General features: G+C 36.2%; 1 long non-coding RNA gene across 3 annotated transcripts in view; it reads right to left on the bottom strand.

Annotated features, from left to right (window-relative positions):
• The window catches only part of LOC105092251 (uncharacterized), an 855,833-nt gene that overhangs the window by 191,820 nt on the left and 638,636 nt on the right, over window positions 1–25,377 (bottom strand). For all 3 annotated transcript variants that reach the window (XR_010381298.1, XR_004138212.2, XR_010381299.1), the window contains one exon: window positions 4,298–4,380. This is a non-coding gene — a long non-coding RNA (uncharacterized LOC105092251). The remainder of the gene's footprint in view (window positions 1–4,297; window positions 4,381–25,377) is intronic.

A 25,377-nucleotide genomic window follows, 5' to 3' on the forward strand; every position in this document is an offset into this window, starting at 1 on the left:
TGGGTAATATTTTGATATCAAATAAGTTTGGGAAAAGCTATGTCAAATTTGGTCAGATTTCTTTACTATAGGATTTCCCAGAATTTTTAACATGATAATATATTTCCTGACTGTCTTACAAGAAAATAGAGTATACAACAAAGATAACATTCATTATCATCTCATGCAAAGTATGTAAATGCCAAACCAGGTGATCTAAGTTCTTTCCTCCCTGTGAAACTTGAAAATTCTAAAGAGATTTTTTTTAAGGTGATGTACATAGAAGAAATAGGATTTTAGTACAATTAAAACAATATAGAAAAAATAATTTTAACATTGCTTACAGAAACCTGTTTTTCTGTTGACATTTATAGCATAACAAAGTGACTTCATATTCAAGTTCCCTAAAAACAGAGGACCTACATGTTGGCTTTAATAGCCAAAAACAAATGTTAGATTCTCATTATTAAAACCTTACAAAACACATGTGAAGGATGGAAAATGAACAGAGCACAAAAATGGGCCACCATAAGCAGATGAAAGTAGATAAAAAAGATTATTTTATGGGAACATATACTTTTAAAGATGTTTCAGTATATGACTTTGAGTTTCAGAATTAATGTTATAAAGGACTATCAATCATAAAAGATACATATCTATATATCTACCTATATAGATAATTGACCCTTGAACAACATAGGTTTGAACTGGGCAGCTTCACGTAAATGCAGATTTTTTTCAATAGTAAATACTACAGTGCTATCTGATCCTTGGTTAGTTGAATCCCTGGATGTGGAACCACAGATACATAGAGAGGGTTGACTATAAAATTATACTTGTATTTTCTACTGCACAGAGGGTCAGTGCCCCTAATCTCTATATATATACACACACACATACAGAGACATAGACACAACATGAATATATGTATATAACAAATGGGTATTGAAGCTTGAAAGGGATAATTTTAAGGCATGTAAAATAAACTTAGATGTGATAAAAATGATGTCACCCTCAAAAAGTTATATTAATGCTTCTAAAATGCTTTATGAAAAAATGATTAAAAATAGATCTATGGTAGATTACTAGTGCATTTAGCAGTCCTTTTGAAGGAGCTCAGTATCGAGTAGCACAATTAAATTCTGTACAATTTCTTGGATCCTGCATTCAAAACAAACTACTGAACTGGAATTTTCATGAATCTCAACAAAGATATGATTTTTATCTTCTCTTTAAACTTTGTGAAAATTCCACCTGTTCTCTTCTGTAACTTCATGTTTATTTTGCCGATCTATAATTACCACATCTAATGTTTTCGGTTCACTCTCTTAAACCCCATTTTCAACAACCCTTGACCCTGGGGGACCTATATCCATTGATTCTACCAGATTTTCATGGTCCTAACCACCCTTATGTCCCCACTTTCCTCCTTACACAGCGGACTTCCTCAGTCAGTTATACTTTCGCACATACATTACCAACTCCCTCGCCTTCTCTTTTAATCAACTGTCCTGGATGGCAAGACACCCTACCTGGTTAAATTCACCTCTGCCTATTCTGGCAGGTACATTTGTATTGAATGCAACTGGAGAAATACACACAGAAACACACGATGCTTTCTGAACTCACTTTCACTTATAATCACAAACCTCAATTGTGTCCTGAGTGTTCAAATGGGACTGTATTTTCATTCACTCTTTCCACCACCTAGAATGATGATTTACTCACACCCCCTCCTCCTGCAATCTCCAGTATTTCCCTCCTCATGTTTACTCTCAGCATGACTGAGAAAGTAGAAACCTGTAGAAGAGAATTTCCACAAGCTTATCCCATTTTCTTCATAATTCTAGCAACCTGCTTCTGTGCCTCTATATTTTGCCTTTCCTTCTATCTGGATAAGTTATCCTTACCACCATGTAAGGCCAACTCCTCCATTTGCCCATGGATTGCATTACATAGGACATAATCTATCACATCACTGAAACAACTCTTTCCTTTCTCTGGTATCACTCATCTTCTTTTCTCTACAGCTCTCTCATCTCTGGGCTCCATTTCCCTTCCAGTTTCTGCCCAATTTCTCTGCTTCCTTTTGCAGCAAAATTCCTTCTTTGAAGACATCTCTCACTTTGTCCTTCCATTTCCATTTAAACACACTCCAAAGAAGCTTTTGCCACTATCCACTACACCAAAACTGAATCACCAAAGAACTCTATTTTGCCAAATCCAGTGGTCAACTCTTGTTATCCGCTGTATTTCAGCTATCAGTAATAAGTGACAGTTTTCACATCCATTGCTACCTCAAATCAAACCACCATTATCTCCCATCTAGATTATTATAAAAGCTTTCAGCTCTTCTTTTGTTCTCTCATTTGCTCCCTATAGTTTATGCCTAACTACAGCCAGAGGAAATTCATGAAAGGGTAAAATAAACTCGCATTTTTATGCTCAAATTTCCCTTTCCTACTTACAGTGAATGCCAAAGACCTCATAATGTATAAGGTCCTGTCTGTTCTGAATCCCTGTTACCTCTTTGACCTTGTCACCTAAATTTTCTCCCTTGCCAACACAGCTCATCACATCTCTAACCACACTAGTATCTTTTATTCCTCAAATAAACCCGGCATGCTCCCAATTCAATGCCTTCGAATTCAATGCTCCCTACTCTGCCTTTAATGCTCTACACTTTAATATTCATGTGACTTGTTTTCTCCTTTCCTTCAGGTCTTTAGTTACCTGTCACCTTCTCAGTGAGCAATTCCCTCGACACTTTATCTACAATTGTACACACACACACACACACACACGCACACGACCTACTTCCTGTATCACTACTCTGGGTTTTCACTGCACTTATCACTATCTAACATACTATGTATTTCACTTATTTTCTTTAATAGCTATTTTACTTATTATTTGATTTATTATTTTCCTTATTATTTATTATATATTTTACTTATTCCATTCATTTTCCTTATTTAGAGTGTGAGCTCCATGAGGGCAGGCTCTCCTTCTTTGGTTCTAGTTACTGCTGTATCCTCAGCCCAATGCCATGCACTCACTACAAAGTGACTAGTGGCCAATCACAGAAATAGATCAGCTTTTAGGATGAAGTAGCTGTTCAATAAATACTGAGTAAATGATTAGTACTCAATATTAATTCTTGTACATTCTGTCGTGTTTTCTCTTTCTCAACCTTTTGTTCTCCCATACTTTATTTCTGTATTATAATTTCTTCGATTAATTTCTTCACAGTATTTCTAACTGTTTTTTATACTTTTGTCACTGCTTTGTCACCATTTTTGTAAAGATTTAGCTAGTGACAATAATATACTGGGGAATTTTATACATTTGGTCATATTATCAAAGATTCAAATTGCAGTCCATTTTATTTTTCAGCCTTTAGCAAAAAAAAAAAAAGAAAGATGTCAACAAAAAATGTGAAAGGGCAAAAGAGAGGCCAAAGGGCAAATATAACAAGAAAATACTTAGATGTTTGGGAAGTTCTTCCTCTCTAAGGAAGATTGGGTGAACAGTTGAAGTAAAATGTCCTGAGCTTCTAAATTCCTAATCTTCATAAAATAAAGTGATGAAAGAAGTATCAACAGAGAGTGATATACAGGCTGAGCGTTTGTGTCCCTTCAAATTCACATGTTAAAATCCAATCCCCAATATTTGGAAGCAGGGTCTTTGGAAGGTGATTAGGTCATGAGGGAGGAGCTCTCATGAAAGGGATTCGGACCCTTATAAAAGAGACCTCAGCGATCTCCTTGTCCCTCCGCCAAGTGAGGACATAGTGAGAAGCCGATTGTTTACGAACCCTTCCTTACCAGACAGCAAAACGGCCAGCACCTTAGCCGTGAACTTCCCAGCCCCCAGACCATGAGAAACACATTTCTGCTGTTTATAAGCTACCTGGTCTGTGGCATTCTGTTACAGCAGTTAGACCAGACTAAGACAAGTGAGGTTTAAGTTTTCAATATGATCAATTAGAAGTATTTTGCTTTGAATTTGAGTTTGATGAAAAGTTAAAGTGTCAGATTCAAACGGATTATACAAAGGCATGTATTTTCAGTCTTTCTGGTTTTTTGTTGAAGAATGGCAGCATTTTAGACTTCCTCAGTTTAAACACAATAGACTAAACATGTCCATAAAAGCAGGTCCCCTACCTTGCCAGAATACAATGCAGTTTGTACAAAATAATCCTAAGTGATGCTTAGAAATTTTCTTAAGAGTCTTCAATAAAATCATAGATAAACCATGAACATTGGAGTTTACTACAGATAAAAAAAATTTATCAAATGTTTTGTGCTGCACTTACCAAACAGATGATTGATTTCAGTGCAGATGTGGTTCTTGGCATTCCTCAAGCTGCAAAGTCTTAATTATGTAGGAAAATTGAGCCTGAAAAGGGAAACAAAGAAACATTTATGAACCAAATGTCAAACGTAAAAGTAAAGCCTGTTTTATGGATAACAATTGGTATTTCTCATTTTACCAAAAAAAAAAAAAAAAAAAAAAAGAAGCAAGCTTACAAATTGATCCATATAACATTTCCTTATAAATATAAAAAATCTATATTCATTGCCTTTAGTTTTTCCCTTACCTGTTCAAGCCTGAATTTGGCAGGTGTGGATTAAATGTGTCTACTGCATTTATAAAAAACAGGTTCTTTTATTTGCTAGAATATACCAACAGATATTCATAATATTACCATTTCATAACAGTACATTTCATATTTCTTTTAACATCCATTTGCATCTTGATACACTCTTTAACTTTTTTTTTCATTTATACTGGTACTGCTAAAGCAATATAATATGCTATAGTGGGTTCAAACTCAATACTTGGTAAATTAATTCCCAGTTGTCTTCATAAATACTCTAGAGTATTAGAAGGATGGCAACTAAATAAGCTATAAAATAGTATTAGGAGTATCTAGAGAAATGTCTACTTTTTATGATATTTTACAAAATTATTTAATGTCACTTAATGCCTCCTGATAGTATCTTTATAGAGGATTATTACTTTAAAAGGAATTTAAAAATACAGTAAAAAGCTGGAATTAAAAATATTCTAATTTTGTGTAGTAAGCATCAGGTAGAAAGATGACGTAGCTATTTTTCAAGGAATATTGTAAAATGTGCCCAACTTTTAAGAGTAATAATACTCAAAAATAAAAATCCCGATAAATTATATAAAACCGTCTCCTTTATTCAAAGAGGGAAATGCGACTTTGTGTGTGTGTGTGCGTGTGCACGTGTACACATGCACAAGTGAGCCTGAGTGTGAAAGATAGAGAAAGAAAGAGAAATAAAAATCAAAGGAAAGTGAAAAAAATAAAAGAGAATTCAAATGAAAAAATAAAATATTGTGTCTACTTCATGTTTGCAGGAAAATTAAAGCCAAAGCATATTAAACCAAAAAAAAAAAAAAAAGCTGTTTCATTGTCTAAATCATCTGCACACATTATTTATACCTCTTGACAGTAGCTGGAATTTATCACCAAATCACCCCAACACTGGCCTACTATAATGTTTCATCCTGTCTTGAAATTTCAAAATTCTACGGTATCTTTTGACTTCTAAGGCCCAGAAGCAATAGGCATTCCTCCATGTTGTTGAAAAATAAAAGATTCCATGTGAATCAAAAAGGAAATGAATACAGAAAGGAGGGCAAAAAATGTCACACGTACAGCTTGCACTGTTGGGCCTGTTTTCCTTCCACTGGATCAGTGACCTGAGTGCTCACTACTGTCAAATAAAATGGTCTGAGCGACACCTGTTTTCCCCAAATCCTTGACCCTTACTCAGCCTGCAGCATTGACACACCCTCCTGAAGCGCATAGCAATGGAGTCAAGGAAATGGGCAGCTGCCCAGGGAATCGTGCCATACTTTTGGACTAACCACTTAGACGTTATCTCTCACCTAATTTCTAATGTAGAGAAATGCATTTTTTTTAATTGAAGAGCAGTATTGATTAGTCTAAAAAGCTTTAAATTGGGTTTTAAGATATCACAGCCTTATTCACTGTCACATGTCAGCAATAAGATCTTGGAAAATATTTGAGACTTTCTGTAAGAGCATTCAGATTTGGTACCTCAGTTTTAACCCTTAACCCAGAAAGAAACAGTGAGCCAGTTTTTTCCTATAAGTTTTATAAATCTTCATTAAAATTTTAAATTTTCAATAGAATGGAAATTTATGAATTCTATTCAAAGAAGTAAAAGAAGAAATGTTCCTTCCCAAATTGAAACAAATAGAAGATATTGAGATGCTGCCCCTTAATCAGTTGCACTGATCATTTTATTTACTTTTTTCAGACTCATCTTTGCAAAAGTCATCCAGGCAGACTATGTACGCAGTGTATGGGTTTAGTTTTTATAATGGCTAAACTATCAAGAAAATATACTGGTCTGGTTATTTTGGTCATATAGACATAAAGTCCTAAGCATGACTTATGTAAGGTGTATGACATAATTTAATTAGTGTTAAAATTAGTGTTAAAAAGATGATTTCTCTCCCAGGAAAGCAGTCTTCTGAAAATAAACTACAATATTTTTATGTTAAGCAACTGCCTCAAATTACAAAGAAAGAGGAGAACTGGAAATGAAGAAACCAGAAAAGACATAAAGAAATTAAGAACTTTTCAAGGATCAATGCCCTAGCAGCAAGATGGCAAGACAATCTTTTTTCCAGCTTCATATCACTGTATTAGGCAGAGCCCCTCCCACCAAGGGCTGAAATCAGGTCAGAATAGGCAGGAGCAGGGGCCAGCTTGGAGTTATTCTCAGCCTTAGAGCCAGATCATCAGCCATGATGATCTCTTGCTTTTATAGCCAGCTTGATGAATAGGACCTGAAATCTGTTCAGGAAGGCCCAAGACCTGCTCATTTCCTTCGTGAGAAAGTTTAACTTTGAAAAATACATGCAAAAAGGAGTCAACACTGAAAGTACTTGCAGCTCATGCCTGAGGCTAACTGGGAAAATAAACCAGGGCAATTGAATATAGAGCAGAACACTATATAAAACATGTCAACTCCGCCACCATCACCACAACAGACTACTTTTGTGTTTTCTTAGTGTCTTGCTACTTGGCAAGTCCCAGAGTGGAAACAAATTTACACCTTGACCAAACTGGATGAAAAAAGGCAATGATGGCAGAACAGCAAAAGAAGCTATAAACAAGACAGAAAATCTTGAATTTAGAAAGTAGACTTAAATAAATGTGGTGGGATCAGAGACGATCTAAAATCAAAATGTTCTTAGAGATAGGACTACCTTGAGGTTATTTTAAAGAAGAAAGAAAAAAGAATGGCCAAAGTTTTACCTTTAATTGATCATACTAGAACGCCATTAAGAGAAATATCCAGTCAAAAATGAACCATAACTCTCTAAAATACATTTAATGATTTTAAAATGTGTCTAAGTTAAATTTTGAAGGCCCATATATAGTATCATTTTTGTCTTTTCTCCCAAGCTAAAAGCTTCTGACAAATGAATCAGTACCCCTAATATTTTTTATATGTTTGACAGAGACATTCTAGATTCTAGTTCTGGGAATTTATCTTAAAGTTTCTCACAAAATATAAAAATTGTGACACAAAGATGTTCTTCATAACATTGTTTATGACTCATTCATTCATTCAACAAAATTTCTGGAGAACTTTCAGTGGTCTAGGCAATGTGCCTGCTATTTAGAAAAAAATCCTTAAATGCCATTAAAAGAGGAGTCATTAATTATGGTACAGGCATATGATGAGCTATTATGCAGTTATTAAAATTATGTTTATGGAATGTTTAATGACTTGGGAAAACGTTAATGATTTAATATTGAGTAAAAAATGCACTGACAAAATAGCACTTACCATATTATATGAGACATGTAAAAATTGCATTAAAGATGAAGGAATACTCTAAAATGTGAACAATAATTGCCCTTAGGTGGGGGAATGATAAATGCTCTTCTCCCTTGCATTGCTTTCTATAAAATAAATCTATTAATTTAATAATCATTAACAAGTACTCAGATTTTGGCAAGTTAGAAATATCAGAACCTGACCCAACTGACTTTCTGAACAGAATTTTACTCTCTAGGTGTAAGGACTTAGCTGAGGCTGACAAAATGCAGGACATTCAGAAAGTGTTTACATGCTTCCCTGGAAAGCACAGTGCTTGCTTATGTAGATTGCCCATACCCTTGTTTCACATTATTAACATGCTTTGTATTCCTAACAGCAAGTTGATAGCTTTAGGACTTTATGCTAATAATCAAAATCAAGTTTGATATGTTTCTTATTATTTCAATTTTACAAGTGTATAACTTACATACAATTAAATGCACCTATTTTAAGTATACATTTTGATAAATTCTGCCAAATATTTACACTGATGCAATTAGTGAATAAAAATAAAGACTATTTCCATGATCCTCATAAGTTTGTTTTATGTGCTTTGCAGGTAATCTTTAGCGCTATTCCTCCCACCAAGCAAATATCGATGTGCTTAACGTCACTATAGATCAGATTTGCCTTCTAAAATTCCATATATGGAATCACACAGTATATACTCCCCTGTGCATGATTATTTCACTCAGCCTAAAGCCTTTGAGCTCTGTCCACGTTGTTGCAGGTATCAGCATGGGATGCCATTATTTATACCCTACAATGGTATAAATGCAAAAATTCATGATATCAAGTGTTGGTAAAGAAGTGAAAGAAATCAAAATTTCATGCATTGTCGATGAGAATATAAGATGGTTTAGCCACTTTAGAAAACAATTTGGAGTTTCTTCTAAAGTTAAAGAAACACCTACCATATGACTCAGCACTTTAATTCCTAAGTATTTATCCAAAAGAAATGAAAACATATGTCTACAAAAAGACATGTATACAAGTAATCATGATGGCTGAACTAGAAAAATATCATTTATTATAGCCACAACTGGAAACAACTCAAATGTCTATTATCAGGTGAAAGAATAAACAAATTATAATATATACAATAAATGGAAAATTACTAATAAAAAGTTGTCTTTTTAAAGCATACTTTTAAAAGCTAGTTTAATAAAATGTGTTATCCTGAGAAAAGGGTTTTAACGTTGGGAAAATCTTGTAGATTCACCACAAAAATATACAACCTACTACTTAGTAAAGAATTTTTTAAAAACTTTCTTCAATAAATGATGTTGGGAAAATTGGACAACTACATGCAAAATAATCATACTAGACAACCACTCTCTCATACCATGCACAAAAAATAAATTTGAAATCGATTAAAGACTTAAATGTAAGACCTGGCCTGAAACCAGAAAGCTTCTGGAAGGAAAACTAGGCAATGAGCTCTTTGACGTTGGTCTTAGTAGCTTTTTTTTGATAGATCTCCTCAGGCAAGAGAAACAAAAACAAAAATAAACAAATGGAACTACATCAAACTAAAAAGATTTTGCACAGTGAAGGAAACCATCAACAAAATGAAAAGACCACCTACTGAATAGGAGAAAATATTTGCAAATGATATATATGGTAAGGGACTAATATCCAAAATATACAAAGAACTCATATAACTCAACATCAAAAAAACAAACAGGTTAAAAAAATGAGCAGAGGATCTGAATGGACATTTTTCCAAAGAAGACATACAGATGGCTTACAGACACATGAAAAGATGTTCAACATTATTGATCATGAGGGAAATGGAAATCAAAACCACAATGAGATATCACCTCACACCTGTCAGAATGACTATTATCAAAAGAACAACAAATAACAAATTTGACGAGGTTATGGAGAAAAGGGAACCCTTGTACACTGTTGTTAGGAATGTAAATCAGCGTAGTCACAATGGAAAACAGTATGGAGATTCCACAAAAAATTCAAAATAAAACTACCATATAATCCAGCAATTCCACTCCTGGGTATTTATCCAAAGAAAATGAAAAGAAAACTAATAAGAAAAAATACATGTACCTCTACATTTTTTGTAGTAGCCAAGATATGGAAGTAATATATACACACACAATGGACTATTACTCAGCCACGAAAAGAATGAAACCTTGCCATTTGCAACAACACGGATGGACCGAGAGGGTATGATGGTAAGTAAAATAAGTCAGACAGATAAAGACAAATACTGTATGATTTCACTCACATGTAAATCTAAAAAAACAAAACAAATGAACAAATATAACAAAACAGAAAGAGTTATAGATACAGAGAACAAATAGGTTACCAGAGGGGAGGAGAGTGGGGTGAGAAAAGAAATAGGTGAGGGGATTAAGTAGTACAAACTGCCAATTGCAAAACAAATGAGTCACAGATATGCAAGGTACATTGTGGGGCATATAGTCAGTAACTATGTAATATCTTTGTATGATGACATATCATAACCAGACTTACCCTGATGATCACTGTAAAATGTATAGACTATTGAATCACTATTTTGTGTAACAGGAACTAACATAGCGTTGTAGGTCAATTAAATTTCAAAAACAAACAAACAAACAAACTCATAGAAAAAGAGATCAGACTGGTTACCAGAAGCGGAGGGAGGGTAGTATGGGAGATGGGGGAAGTGGATGAACGCAGTTAAAAGTTACAAATTTCCAGTTATAAGATAAATAAGTACTAAGGATGTAGGTTACAACATGATAAATACAATTATCAGTTCTGTATGCTATATATGAAAATTGTTGAGAGTAAATTTTGAGTTCTTATCACAAGGAAAAACTTTTTTTCTGTTTCTTTAATTTTGTATCTATATGAGATGATGGATGTTCACTAAACTTATTGTGATAATCATTCTCTGATGTATGTAAGTCAGATCACGCTATACACTTTAAAATTTTACAGTACTGTATGTCATTTGTATCTCAATAAAACAAGAAGAAAATAAAACTTTAAGCTCCAAGCAAGGTTTAAATTGATAAATACAGTTAACAATCCTAAAGCACATTTGTCTCTTTAGTTTTAAGATGAATAAAAATTTTGATAACACTTCTTATGTATTTATAAGGGAAGGTATTAAATATGTTAAACCAATCAGGTCTGAAGTGAATAATTATTACACAAAAACTTACATGTTTTATATTGTCTCAAACTCCTGCTGTGTAGTCTTCTACTAACCTTTGGTGAAAACCTTATTTTTTCTCAAATGAGAAACTCCAATAGTCAGAAAAGAAATTGTTTCATTTTTCTTTCATTTAAAAATCGAGTGCTGAACACAGAATTAGACATGGTCCCTGCTCAGTGGGTTTCACAATCTACAATGCTAGCCTGCTTTTCTTTCTGCTCAAACTCTGTATTAGAGCACACACTTGATGGGAACTTGTTTACTATTGCTAAGATATACTCTTGTGCCTGATATACTACTGAGAGAAAGTTCACAGTTCTTTGAAAAACCAGGGCCTTGGGCATGCCGGAAGGCCAGGCACAACAACATACACTTATATCAAATAAAGGAGAGTTCTGTGTCAGGAACGGAATTCTAATAATGATTTGTCTTTTTCTAGTTTAGTATTTAAGACAACTTGCCAGAAGTACTTAGAGAGCCAACTTGACTTCTAATGTGTGTAAGCTTATTACTAGTCTAACACAGTGCCTGAAATGCAGTATTTGTTGGATGGTGAAGCAAGTTAAAAATATGTGTTAGAAATAAAAGCTTCTCTGTCAACAATAATCCTAATATTCACCTATAGTGTAAAATTATAAATATTTTGATTAAATTCTAAAATACCCCTCCTCAAATTATTACTGTGATTGATCCACGTTCTTTTCACAGCACTGTTAAAATGGTCTCAGAAATCTCTGACCGTCATGGAAATTTCTTACACCATTTTCTTAAATTCTTTTCTATCAGATAATTCAATCTTGATTTGTACATGGGAAACAATAAAATACACAGGAAGAAATGTAGTCATTCAGACTCTGGGGGAAAATGGGAATGTCATGCTTTGGAGACCTACAATATCTCAAATACCAAGCTATACAAGTTAATTCATCTACTTAACAAATACTGTTCAAGTGCCTACTAGGTGGCAGGCATAGTTCTGGTGCTGGTGACATGTAGTAGTGAGAGATTCAGACATGCCCCTGGGACTCCTGAATCTCACATCCCAGTGGAAGATGCATGGAGCTGGGGGAGAGGGAAAGGGAGAGAAACAATGAACAAATCAGTTAGTACATAATATTATGTCTAGTTACAAACCTGGTTTCCTTCATTCTCAACACATTATGGCTGCTTTACTATTTTTTAAATGGGGAAATTGCGAACCGGAGGTGTCATCAAATTTGTCCTCAAGTCATGCTTCAGTATGGTAGTAATTTAACCCAGGTCCTTCTGACTAGAAATCCCTTGCTGTTTCCTTTTATTTATATTAGGGGAAATAATCCAAAGACAATCTCTAAGTTCATAAATTATAATCAACAAGGAGGAAAATGGAGAAGGGGAATGGGAAAGAAGTTTAGAAGCAAACACCTGTCTCTGCGTGAAAGCCATGAGACGATGCCCTGTGTACTTCCCATGACGGGAAGTGTAATTGACCAAGGGCCTGCACTGCTGCACTGTGACGTTCACTATGCCATTTGCACTGAGGCCACACTTCCCAGCCAATCACAGAGTGGCAAGGATATTAAGTGATGCCCACTCCCGGGAGACATGGGACTCCTCTGATAACTGAATTTGGCTTGAAGACTTCCTAAAGCCCTTGCTGAAACTTCCTTAGACAACATCAATTGTCAAGAACATTACCCTCCCTCTCTCTCTTACATTGTGGCCTTAAGGTGCTAAGTGTTTCCCTCACCGATTTATCTCAAAAAAGTGTTTTCTCTAACAAAATACTTACATGTTTAATCCCATCTTGGTGTCTACTTCTTGGAAGTACAAGTGGTATCAAAACTGATCTGAACAAATGAGCAGTAAGATGAAGATGTGGGACTGGCACACCCACCACCTGGTTAGTATGTGGGGCATAGATAGTATGGCACAATGTAGCAGCTCAATTGCTAAAGATTTCACCAATGATGACCTGGGAAAATGTCCCAGTGGAACAAAATGCAGGTGTAATGATGCAGACATTTGAAAAACAGGGGAGAGGGAAATGATACATACAAAGATAGCAAAGTAGAACATCCTTCAGATGGATAATGAGAGACTGAGGGTTCTTAACAAGGCACAGAGCTCCAGACATATTTGAATATTCAGTCAAGACAGGTTTGTTGTGCAAAGATGAAGGTCCTGGTGGGAAAAACCTAACCTGAAAAATGGGACAGGGAAATCCGAATGGATGGCCTTGAGGACTATTCATCCTTTTGGTCAACCCTGGACTCTCTGGGCTTGCAAAGATAGCTTGTTATTTCCTTAGTGAGAGTTAACACCCCCACCTCACTGGAGTGGAAGATGATACAGAAGCTTCTCTCTCACCAGGTAATAGTCACCCCCTCAGGAGTTGCCCCGATTCTTCTGGCTGCTAGGACAATAACTAGGGTCAAATTTCAACATAACCTGGTAAGGAGTGTGCTAGGCCTGATAAGGGAGGGAAGAGACTCTACACTTAACGAATTGCAAGAACTAGCTGACATATTCTGGCAAGGGCAAAGGGAGGACCACTTGGATTGGATTTTGAGGGTGTTTGATCAAGGGGACCAGACATATAGCTGGATAAGCAAGAGTTCTTTGCCTTAGATGCACTTTCTAAAGACATGGAATTTAACATCCTGGCAAGAACTCCAAGTGACAGGGCAAACATGCTACTGAGGTGGCTTTTAGAGGCCTGTGAAAAATAATGGCCACCTCAGAAAAATAAAAGGGCCAATATTGCCCTGGCAGTTAGTAGAAGAGGGATTAATAAGGCCGAGGGAAGTGAGCGTGCTGAACGTACATGTTACATAAGGAACGGAAGAGTCAAGAGGACATACCCTTCACCAAGGCCATCAGGAATGTGCTGGTAGGAGGGGCACTGGAATAAGGAAGAAGCTCAGTGATGGTTCTTCACAGGCCAGGAATGATGGTAGGAGTGGCAGTTACAAAGCTGTGCTCTCTAACATCCATGCCCATATGCCCTCTAAGTAACAGAAGCGAGGTGATGGCTCTTAATTACCAGCATTAGGTGGTTTTAATTGTCATAGTGATGGGTGAATTTGGAGAGACAGTCAAAGGATTTAACCTGCAGAGTTGTGGAAATGGTTAATAGAGTATAACACCCTTAGAGGCAGAAGGAATTGGCAGCCAACAATGTTGCTGCTTGATATCTAAAATTAAAAAAACAAAATATGAACAAAAACACAAAAATGGAGGAGCAAGCAGTGGTGCCATAGCAAGGCTGAGGCTGTGAGGCAATCAGTCCCACCATCTGGCCCATACAGTACTTTGCACTGTTGGAAGATCCAGTGGAGCCTACAGTGTTGAAAATGGTACAATGTGCAACTCAGGGCAAGCTCCAGGGGAAAAAAAAAACAGACCCCTGTGATTCTGAAGTTAAGTCAGACATAGTAGAGAATCATTCACTCTTCGAAAAGTATCTCTTGTGTTACTGGGCTCTAGTAAACACAGAACGCTTGATTATGGAACACATACTGACCATATGTCTGAAACTGCCCATCATGAGCTGAATTCTGTTGGACGAACCAAGTCGTAATATCAAACAGACCCAGACACAGCCTACTGGGAAGGAGAAAGTAGCCCAGACCACATGTCACCCACCATGGTTACACTAGTGTCCCTCTTATTCGTATGGGAATTCCTGTGTCACCAAGTAAAAGGTAGGAAAAAGTCTGAGCTTGACATGTAGATGGATTGCCTCACTATATGGGTGCAAGTAAAATATGGGCAGTGGCTGAATTACAGGCACATTCGGAATTGGTCTTGAAAAAGTAAAGTGAAAGATAAATCTTCCTAAAGGCAGCACTATAGGCAGCCTGCTTGGTCATCCATTTTGTGTGGAAAGAGGAGTAACCTTACGTAAGAATAGATGAAGATTTCTGGGCTATGGTCAATGGCCTGACCATTGCTGTCTAGAAGGAAATGAACAGGAACATAAGAGACAAGGAGATCTAGGAGAGAGGAATGCTGATGGACATACAGGAGTGGGCACAAGGTGTGAAGATTTTTGTACCACCCGTTGTCTGCTAGAAACCATCCTCTATGGAAAAGGCACTGAACGACAAAGTAGACAAAATTACTCATGCATTTGACATTGGCCAGCCTCGATTATCAGCCACTTCAGAAAACTGGCATGATGGGCACCCAAATGAAGTGGCCATAGTGGCAGAGACAGCAGCTACAAATGGGTCCAACAACATGGATTCCTACTTATCAAAACTGATCTAACCACTGCTTCCTCTGAATATCCAGCTTGACCAACACCAAGTCTCTGATATGGTGGTATTTCCTAAAGGATTCAATTGGTTAGTTGATTAGATTGCCCCATTTCCACCCTGGTTTGACCTACAAGGATAGACAGTTATTCTGGGCATGAATTTACATTCTTTGCCTGTAGAACTTTAGCCACTACTGCTATCCAGTGGCTAATAGAATGCCTGATCCACAGGCATGGGATCACACTCAACATAGCATCTAATTTAGGGAACCCACTTCACAGAAAAGGATGTATGAGAGTGGGCCAATGACTAGGGGCTCCGCTATCATGACATATACTGTACTACTCAGAGGCAGACAGCCTCTTAGAATGCTAGACTAGCCTTCTAAATGTGCAACTGAAGTGTCAGTGTGGAGAAAACACTCTGAAAGGATGGGGTACACTTATCAAACCAGAGACCCCTGTATGGTGCTTTGTCCCAGTAGGAAAGACACATGGTCCAAAAACCAAGGAGTGGCCATTAATTATTCACTGTAGGATTTTGTGCTTCCTGTCCTCACACTCTTGAGTTCTGCCAGGGAATACACCAAAGGTCCCATCAAGCTGTAAGTTATGGCTACCATCTGGAAACTTGCCCAGGGACCAACAGAAGAAAACATACTGGCAGGAATGATGTAAGGCCGCTTTCACATGGAGAGGAATCAATGTGGAGACCATCTGGATCCCAGTATTCCCTTACCCTACAGTAACATGAATGGCCATACGAATCAACCTGGACTGTAAAAGGTATGATAATCAAGGGTTGAGATATTTCAGGAAGGCAAGTTTGGTTCCTATCACCAGGCAAGCCACCAAGACCTGCTGAGGGGCTCAGTGAGAATGAGAAGAATTTAGAATGAAGAATGGAGGAGTACGAGGAATACTGGCTACAGCACAGGGATCAACTGTAGTGATGGGAACTTAAGTTCATTCCTCTGACCTTCCTCTTCTTAGATTTTGCTTGGGAAGAAACACCCATGGAAACATGGAGATGCTGCTCCTGGACCTGTGTGGAGAGGAGATCTGGGTGGTTCAAGGGGCTCAGTGTGGTGGCCAGGAGAATGAGCTTTGAAGACCCACCACTATTGAGAGGGTAACTGCCCATGGACCCAGCTGTTGTGCTCTGAAAGCCATAACCTCATTTATGCTGAGGTTACCTGTTCCATGGGCTGCTCCCAGCTAATGACTGAGAGTGGCAGGAATACTAAGGCAGACCCATTCCTAGGAGACATGGGAAACCACTGATGGACAACTTTAGTTTGAAAGCACCCTCAGACAGCCTTGTTAAACCTCCCTTAGACTTGCAGGGCTGTCTAGGATACTGGCAACCAACCTCCCCCATCTCTTCCTTCACCCAGGATCCAATTTGCATGTGGTTTTATTACTGTCCCAGCTTTATCCAGCTTCCTTCCTGTCTTATTTCACACAGATACTTGTTCTAAAAAAAAATCCTTGAACAGTTAACTATGTTTTGTCATCTGCTTTTTGAGGACCTTGGTGACTTCCCTGTATGTTATTAAGTTTGGGTTTTATGGATAAGCCTCGGGTCCTTGTTTAACACCCTAGGGAAAGAGCAGCAAGCTAGTGAAATGACTATCTTAAAGACATACAGCAAATAAGTGAGAGTAGGATGGTGTGACCATACAACACCTTTTTAAAAAAAACTGATGTAGGTAGTGATATTTACTCCAATGTAATTGTTCAAACTGTGGCTAGATGACATGGCTAAAGGTATAGAGAGTCTAAGCATTCCTGTCTATCTATAAAGGAGACACAACCTAAGAAGATAGGCTGGAGGAGGTTCAGATTGCTGGGTGTTGCAACCAAAAAGGTTGTAAAAATTTTTTCCAATCCTTCCTTTCATCTCTAAAAAGTCAAGGCAGGTTGAATTCACATTCCATATCAACGCTTGGTAAAACCTCCCACTCCGCCAGTTCCTTGCTGTTCCTGCTCCAGTCTCCCTTCTCATGACCCCTTCCCCACAGCTCCACATCTATGTCACACAGGCCTCCTCCCACCTCCCTTCTACCAGTTTCCCGCTTTCTTCTTTGCCGGCTTTGCTGCCTTTCCCACATCCATTACGTTCATTACAACAGATTCTTGACCAAGGTTGAGAATCTTTCCCCCAAAATTCATTTTACTCTTATCAAAGATACTACTCATATCATTAGAAAAGACTTCTGAATGGTTAAAATGGCAATGAGTTGTGAGAAGCTGAGAGTTCAGTCCCTGGAAGTCTCCAGGTGAAGGTAATCTCCCCAGTGCCCCATAGCTTTCATTTTCAATGATTCTAAGTCTTTCCTATAAAACCCTTAGGAGATTTTCTCTTTAAAAAGAGGGAAAATGATTAGCCATAGATTCTTCTGTGACAGTGTAGAGAATTGACAGTTTTTGAAAGTCTTTTAATCAGGTTATCATTTTATTTACATTTCCTTATTTTCCTCTTCTGCAAAGAGCTAAAGATAAACTTCAGTCTGTCAAGACTGTCATAAACTCTGAATCATTAGTGTCAGAAATAATGGTATTTTTTTTCACTTAAAAGTTGTTCTCTTTTGGTTTGTTCTTGTGTTTTCTGAAATGAGCGTTTTCCAGGATTCAGAATTCAGAAAGGTTAGCGTAATTGTTTTGAATTAAATCACCACTATCAAAGGTTTCCAATATTAATAGTTTTCTGTCAATCAAGAAAGATAAAGTTTTTGGGGAATCATTCATTTCAGGTCCTCATCAACATGAGCAGAAAACATGAAAAAAAGGATACATTACTTTTTCTTCAAGCATAACTCTTTATTCATAGTTTCCTTATGTCTGCACTTATCTCTTTGAAGTTCCGCATAAGGTATAATGGAAAGGTCTCCATGCAATAAGCTAAGAATACTGGAACTCAGTCATAATTCATTTCCTTTATCAGATATCTCTTCTCAAGGTAAGCTCTCAGTCAAAAATAAATTTCATAATACTTTTATGTTTGCTGAAGCCGTTGCTGTGATGACAGAAATTACTTCTAAATACTTTGAATTACTTTTATCTACCATAAAATTGTTACATGCCTTTTTCTTTCTTAACCAAGCTTATCAACCATTGTTGTCAATGTAGCAAAACTTAGGCCTGAATGCTGTATTTTCAATACAAATTTCACAGGTGGCACAAAGATATTTTTTAAACTTATATCAAAATTATTAGAGTTTATGGAAAAATGTTTTCTCAGATCAAGATTAAGCAGTGTATATATAGGTAATGTTTATATACATAATACATATGCCATTGTGTGTGTGTATATGTGTGTGTGTATGTGTGTGTGTATATATATATATATATATATATATATATATATATATATAGCTATGTATCTATGCATATACTTGATTATAAAGTGTCAAACCATGGCATACTTACAATGTATGGATATATATTCTGAGTTTCTCAGTTAATAAAATAGGTTAGTTACTTCTGTTTTTTCCTTCCATGTCTTTTTTCAAGAGTCATGTAAATACTTAAGGTAGAGACTATCTAGCATAATATTAATTCCCTTTGCATTTCCTTCTTGATTTACCCATGAAATGAAGGCTTGTGTTCCTTTTAGAACATCCCTAAAATTCTTTGACATTCCTTGTACTGTTTTGGTTGTTTCTGAAATAATTCTTGGGGCCCATAATATATCTGGGCCTCACATCTAGGAATACTTTGTATATATTATAGTTGATTCAAACACTTCCCAAGAAAAATTGCAATATGTATGATTAAATAACTATATTATAACTATTTTTATGTTTTGCTTATATGTCTACTATATAAGCCCATGTTTTTTGAAAGAAACATTCTTCACCCAAAGAATTATTAATTCATTGTTACTAAAATTGCTTCTATCTTCCCAAAGAAAGACATATTTTTATATGTCTATATTTCTATATTTTCATACAAGAGAGTAAAGATCCTAATGTAACAATTCCTCCTCCTCTTCAATGTCCGTACCCTAAAATGCACACACATCTTTTGGTTACAAGTGGAAATTTAAATAAATGTATTTATCTCCTGTCTTCCTTGAGATCCATTAAAATGAAAGAAGGAAAAAAACGATATAAACTCACAAATAAAGAAACAGGTGAGGGTCTCAGTAATTAAGAAATTATAATATATTTTTGGAAGATATGGAGCAGACACTAAAAAGAAAACACTGAAGATATTTCCAAGGGAAAGTGCAAAGGAACTAGAACCACAAAGAGAGCTTGTTTTCTCTGTAGAATCTCAGGGCACTCGGAACTGGGAAATGCAGCTAAGATGGGCTCAGATAGGAGACTGGGCGGTAAAAATGCATTAATTAAAAGTCTACATAAGGAAAACTCACTGGCCCAAACAAATCATTCCCCTAATTCAGGTGCAGAATGCCAAGCAGATAAGAGTCCAGCTCTGACAATAAACAAGTCTACAAATTGATTTATATCTGTAGTATCCTCTCTATAAAAATTGAAAGATCTGAGTGTCTTCGTTTAGGCTGCTGTCGTGATGTACCATAGATTAGGTGGCTTATCAGCAATGAAAATTTCTCTCTCACGGCTCTGGAGGCTGGAAGTCTGTGATCAGGGTGCCAGCGTGACCAGGTTCTGGTGAGAGCTCCTTTTCAGGTTGTGGACAGCTCTTTTCTCATTGTATCCTCACATGAGATAAGAAAGAGCTTAAGAAAGAGAGCTAGAGAGCTTTCTGGGGTCCCTTTTATAAGGAGACCAATCCTATTCATGGGGGCTTCACCCTTATGACCGAATTACCTCTCAAAGATCTTATCTCCTAATACCATAATATTTGGAAGTTAGGATTTCAACATATGAAATGGAGGTGGGGGTCATAAACATTCAGTGCATTGCACGGAGATCAACAATTTTTGCATTTTGGTGACTTCAGAAAATTGGCTAATTCTTTGCATCAACATCAAAAGCAAACCTGCTTGTTAATAACACTAAAGAAATGGCTGTTCTCACTGTCTCCACTTCCTAACTAATCATTCTCTCTTGGACCTATTCCATGAAACAGCTGTTGACAGGGTTGCCAAAGACCTCTATATTTTAGAATCTGATGGTCAGTGTTCAGTTTTCCCTTTTTTTGTCTCTCCTTTGAGTCTTGATAGTTGCTCTCTCCTTCTTCCTCAAAACACCTTTTTTACTTGGATTTCAAGACACTATGCTTTGCTGGTTTAATCTGCTCCCTCACTGGCTGGTCCTTCTCAGTGTCCTTGCTGGATTCTGCTCTTACCAGCTCCTAAGCATTGGTGTGCCTCTGAGCTCAGAACTGAGACCTCTGCTCTCTATACTCTCGCCATAGGTGATCTCATGTGATCCCATCCAACAAACAGAATTGTTAAAAAGAAAAAAAAAGTTTTGTCACAATATTTTGAGCTGATTTGTTTTACAGTAATACCTAACTGAAATACAGGATTAACTAAGGGATTGCATATATATGCATGTTTTTCTATATCCAATCCTATAAACAAAGGCTTTTAAAATATAAAATGCAGCATTCTATGCAGGTTGTCCTGAAAATTGCACTTTGTCATTTTCACTTTTTATAAATATGCTTTAGGCCATTAAATATCCATCAGCATCACTGATGGTAGCTGCATACTTAATTATTTGGATGTGCCAATGTTTATTTAAGTAATACTTTGTTATTGGATATTAAAGCTGTACCCAGTTTTTTCACTATTATAAACAACCATTTAATGAGCATCCTTATAGCTAAATCGTTGCACATCTTGATAATTTATTCATAATAAACATTTGGAAGCATAGTCCTTAAGTCAGTTAAGTACGGTAAAGACTTTTGCTAAGTTCCTATGAAGAAAGTCTATAATCAATTGACTACCAAGATGCAAAAGAGTTATATTACCAGTTCTGAATACCCAAGTTAATATTTGATACCTAGCCTTAATACTGAATAAGAAAATAAATATATCTGAAACTTGTGATGTTGAGGGAAATTTCACAAAATGGCAAAAAATTTCATCTTTATGATGAATGCTAGGACATTCAATAAAGACTAATATTTTATCTAAGAAGCTGAAGAGAATAGCACTTGAAAATTAGTTCTCACTTAAAATTTGAACAGAAAAGAACTATATTCAGGAAAAATTCTAACTATATCATTTTAATTCTATTATAACTTCCTTTGAATCCTGAAGTCTCTTTTTATTAAAAAAAAATACCAATAGGCATTTAAGACTCAGTTTAGCTGCTTTCCTGACAGACATTAATTATTTTAGTTATAATGCTAGTTAAAAAGTACCTTATGGTTGTGGAATTATCTTTACTAGAGTAAAAAACAAGATTTCCAAAACATCTGTTATTTTTTAATACTGATATATTTAAAAGTTTCATTAAAGTATAATTTTTATACAACAATTCATATATACTAAATAAGTATAATTTAACATTTTAATATATGTATAAACCCATGAAAACGTTACCACAATTGATATAGTGAGCATATTCATCACTCCCCAAAAGTTTATTCACTTCCCCTTGTGAAGTGTCTTTCCCATTCCTTTTGGTACACCTCCTCCCCAACTCTCATCCCGGTGTCTGCTGTCACTAAAGATTGGTTTGCATTTTCCAGAGTTTCATATACATGGAAGCATACATTACGTAGTCTTTTTTTTTTTTTTTTGGCCTGGCATTTTTATTAGCATAATTATTTTGAAATTTATTCATGTTATTGCCCATCTCAATGGATCATTCCATTAACTTTCACAGTCTATCTTCAAGTGATGTTATACCACTTCCTGTATAAGATTGACAACAGTGTACTGTAATTTTCCCTTCCTAGCCTTAATTCTATAGTTCGAATACAGTTTACTTACACACACATATATATAAACTCCGCTTGACATTGAAATTGTATCTGTTTAAAGAGTTGTATATTTGAAAGAAATTTAAATAAAAAGAAAAATATTTTATATTGACACATTGGTACTGTTTCTAATGTTCTACACCTCTGTGTAGATCAAGTTTCTTGCTCATACAATTTTCCTTCTGTCTGAAATAACTGCCTTTAATATTTCTTGTAATGTGGGTCAGCAGATGATGAGTTCTTTTAGCTTTTGGATATCTACAAAGGTCTTTATTTTAATTTTATTTTTGAAAGATATTTCCTCTGGGTACAGAAATACAGGTTGCCATTTTTTAAAATACTTTGAAAGATGCTGATTCACTGTCTTCTCACATTTTTTTCTGTTAAAAATCTACTGTCCTCCTTGTCTTCGCTTGTCCTGTATATAATGTATCCTTTTTCTCAGGCTGGCTTTAAGATTTTCTCACTGTCGTCAGTTTTATCAATTTAATTATAATATGCCTTAGTGTAGTTTTCTTTATGTTTCTTGTGCCTGGCTTTTGTTGGGGTTCTGGGATATGCAGGTTTGCAGTTTTCATACCCCTTTCCCTTCAGGCATTGCACGCATGTGTATTAGTCCCCATGAAGCTGTCCTGTACCTCACTGATGCACCTATTTTTTTCCCTCTGTTTTATTCCAAATAGTGTCTATTTTTATGGCTTCAAGTTCACTAATCTTTTATTCTTCACTGCCTAATCTACTCATACTTTCTAGTGTGCTTTTTCGGTCAGAAATTATCGCTTTCATTTCTGGTAGTTCAATTTGGAAATTTTAAATAATATCTTCTATGCCTCTACAGAACTTTTTGAATATATAAAATACATGAAATACAATTACAATAACTTTTAATATTTTAGCTTATTTTGACATCTATGTTAGTACAAGTTTGGTTTTAATTGATTAACTTTTTTCCTCATTATGTGTTATAATTTCCTGCTTCTTTGCATGCTGATTAATATTTGAGTGGATTCAGGACATTGTGTTTTTCACCTTGTTGAGTGGTAGATAATTTTGGATTTCTAAAATATTCTTAAGCTTTGTTTTGGGATGCAGTTAAGTTTAAGAAAAGAGTTGAGCCACTCTGGTCTTGCATTTAAGATTGCTACTTCAAAACCAGAGAATGTTTAGGATAAATTATTCCCCACTCATAAGGCAAGACTATTCAGAGTCCGCTGCCCAATTAAAAGTCTTGCCAGCCTGGCTGGTGGGAATGACACTACTGAAGGCGGGTGTTGGGCACCATTTCCTCTAATTTTGGGGGGTGGTAGTTTCTCAGGGCCTGGGCTTTTTCCTCACGTGCTTGCACTGATCAGTACTCTACTGACTACATGAGGAGAACCTCTGCTGTCTCTGGAGTTTTCTCTAGTGCAGCTTTCTCTTTTTCTGCCCTCTGTTCTGTGAACTCTACCAACCTTAGTGCCCCTCACCTCCCAACTCCAGCTCCTCATTTCAGGGAAGCTGACAGACTCTATGTGCTCTTTCTCTGTGCCATCACCTGGAAACGCTCTCAAGGCAGCTCACTGAGGTAGTCATTGGGCTCACCTTTTTTTTTTAATCATCTCTCAGGAATCAGGGTCCTTCATTGACTGTTGTCCAGTGTCTCAAAACCATTGTTTCAAATACATTTTCCCAGTTTTGATTGTTTCCAGCAGGAAGGTAATTTCAAACCCTACGCCTCCATCTTGACCAGAAGTAAAAGTTTATATTCATTTTTTAAACAATTACTTACTTGGCTTAAACTTTTTACTTTCTAGGGCTGCTAATTACATGAAGGGAGGGACTGAAATTACAGATTTACATTCACAATATACGGCTTTCATTGTGTCATTCTCTGCTCCAAAACCCAAAATGGTTCCTCCTGCTCACAAAGTTAAATATAAACATGAACACAGGCCAATAAAAACAGTAGCTGTATAAGAACTAAAACGGGGTTTTCACTGTTTACAGCTTTCTTATTCTAGGTTGATCCAAGGACACACTTAATGTAGAGGACTGGACAGATTATATAGCCTTCATTCAATTATCCATAACTAACATCACTCACACACATAATTTTCATAAGAATTTCGTAGGAAGTTGTAGGTTGTATTCGCTGAGCGCAGCTTGGACTCCAGATAATCTAAGTGGCAGATAAGAGAATATGAACTCTCACAAATGTAAAACTTAAGGACACTAACCAATACATGTGCCTACATAGTTGACCACTTACTTCCATAGACTGGGAAGCTATTTTAATCTACTACAAATATAAGAACATCTTTCCTTAAGCATTTACAATAGAGTTGTGATTTTTTTCTGCAATGTTTGCATGTATTTGTAGCTTTGTACCCTCTTTTCAAAGACCATATATACACTCCCATAGAGGGTCAAACTCCTGTAATAATCTCTTCTTTTAACATTTTTCAAAATAGAAGGACTTTTAAGGAACAGAGTTTTTGTTGGAAGTCTATTAATTTCTGTATTAGAGAATAGTAGAATATTAGAGAATGGAAAAAAGTTTATGTAAATTAGACTTGCTAGGAAACTTTCATAGAAAACATTTTAAACTTAAAAATCCATAGAATTTTAGCTAACAGGGAAGCTGTAAATAGTGCTTCCACAAACGTAAAATTACTAAACTTATTGTTTAGTATTTTATACTCTATGTATTATTCTTGGAACTAGATTTCAATACACCCTAATTACGTTTTAATGACTGATTCTTTATATACAGGTGCGGAGTTGTTTTAGAATTTTTATGACTTAGTCAGGATATGTCCTTTTTATACAGTGGTGAAATCAGCAAAGTCAGTACCTTTCAATATGTCTATGTGGATGAACTGCACTTAATCAGTTCTACTAAAGATTACCATTAGCATGAATATCAGCCAGCTATTTCCATAATAGTGCTGTATAATGAAGCACCCTCTGCTCCTCAGTGTCCTAAAATAACAGTCATTTTGTGCATGCCTACCAACCTGCAGGCTGGCTGGAGGTCGAATGATCTTGGCTGGATTTGACTGGGCTTCATACTAAGCTTCAGGCTGAGTTCAGGACTGTTCTACCTGTCTTGATTCCTCATCTCTTGTACTCCTTTTCTATCTAGTAATAGCCTAATAGGAGCAAGACAGATGGAATCTGTTCAGCTGTGAACTGGATTACTTTATCCATCACCAGAAGTGGTTTTTAGAGACAGA

Source organism: Camelus dromedarius, chromosome 6, assembly GCF_036321535.1.
Source record: "Camelus dromedarius isolate mCamDro1 chromosome 6, mCamDro1.pat, whole genome shotgun sequence".
NCBI lineage: Eukaryota > Metazoa > Chordata > Mammalia > Artiodactyla > Camelidae > Camelus > Camelus dromedarius.